Here is a 1123-nt window from a genome sequence, read left to right on the forward strand (position 1 = left end):
TAATTATTATTATTATTATTATTATTATTATTATTATTTTCGTTTCTCTCTTGTCTCTCTTTAGTTGCTCCTTTGTCTTCGTCTCAATTTTATCTCTATTTTGTTCCCCCTTTCTTTGTCTCTTTCTCTCTCTCTCTTCTGTATTGTCTTTGTTTCATTTCTAAAAAAAAATCTCTTGGGTATCTTTATTCGATTGTTTGTTTTTCTTTTGGGTTTTCTATAACTTGCTCCAATTCTCTCTCTCTTTGCCTTTTGTCTCTTTGTTCTTTGCATCTACTACTCGCTCTCTTGATCTTCCTCCGCCTCCTGTATTTTCTTTCTCTCTCCTTTGTCTTTTGTATCTTCTATGACCATTGATTTAGTGATCTTCCCTCTGTCTCTATTTCTGTAGTCCTATCTATTGTCTACTTTTTCTCTTCTGCCTACTTATTTGGTTATCCCTCTTGTACCCGTATTAGGTACAATGTATCTACTCTCTCTCTCTCACACACACACTCCCTCGTTCTCTCTCTCTCTCTTTCACACACACTCCCTCGTTTTCTCTCTCTCTCTCTTTCTCTCTCATCTCACACACACTCCCTCGTTCTCTATCTCTTTCCCTCCCTCCCCCTTCCTCCTTCCTCTCTCTGTCTGTCTGTCTATCTCTCTCTTTCTCATGTATGTCTCTTTCTCTTATGACTCGAGTTTATCTTCATGTATCTATATGCTTGTCTCTCTCTTGTGTTTCTATTTTGTCTCTTTAGCAATTCTCTTTTTTGTGCCCCTTTTTTGGTTTTCTCTTTTGTGTTTCTTTATTTGGTCTATCTTTTCAGGTCTATTTGTTCGGTTCTCTCGTTTCTCTTTCTTCCTTTATATTTCTTCATCTTTTTCTTCTTCTTCTTCTCTCTCTCTCTCTCTCTCTCTCTCTCTCTCTCTCTCTCTCTCTCTCTCTCTCTCTCTCTCTCTCTCTCTCTCTCTCTCTCTCTCTCTCTCTTTCTCCTCTCCTCTCTCTCACTCTTTGGTTATTGCTCGGTTTTATTTTTGTCTTTTATTGTTGCCTCTCTTTCGTGTGTCTGTCTGTTATTTCTTCGTGCTGTCATGTAACATGGTAGAGATAAATGTAAACGATGCATCATTTACAGAG

The sequence above is a fragment of the Penaeus vannamei genome, chromosome 8 (genome assembly GCF_042767895.1).
Source record: "Penaeus vannamei isolate JL-2024 chromosome 8, ASM4276789v1, whole genome shotgun sequence".
In the NCBI taxonomy this organism is placed as follows: Eukaryota; Metazoa; Arthropoda; class Malacostraca; order Decapoda; family Penaeidae; genus Penaeus; species Penaeus vannamei.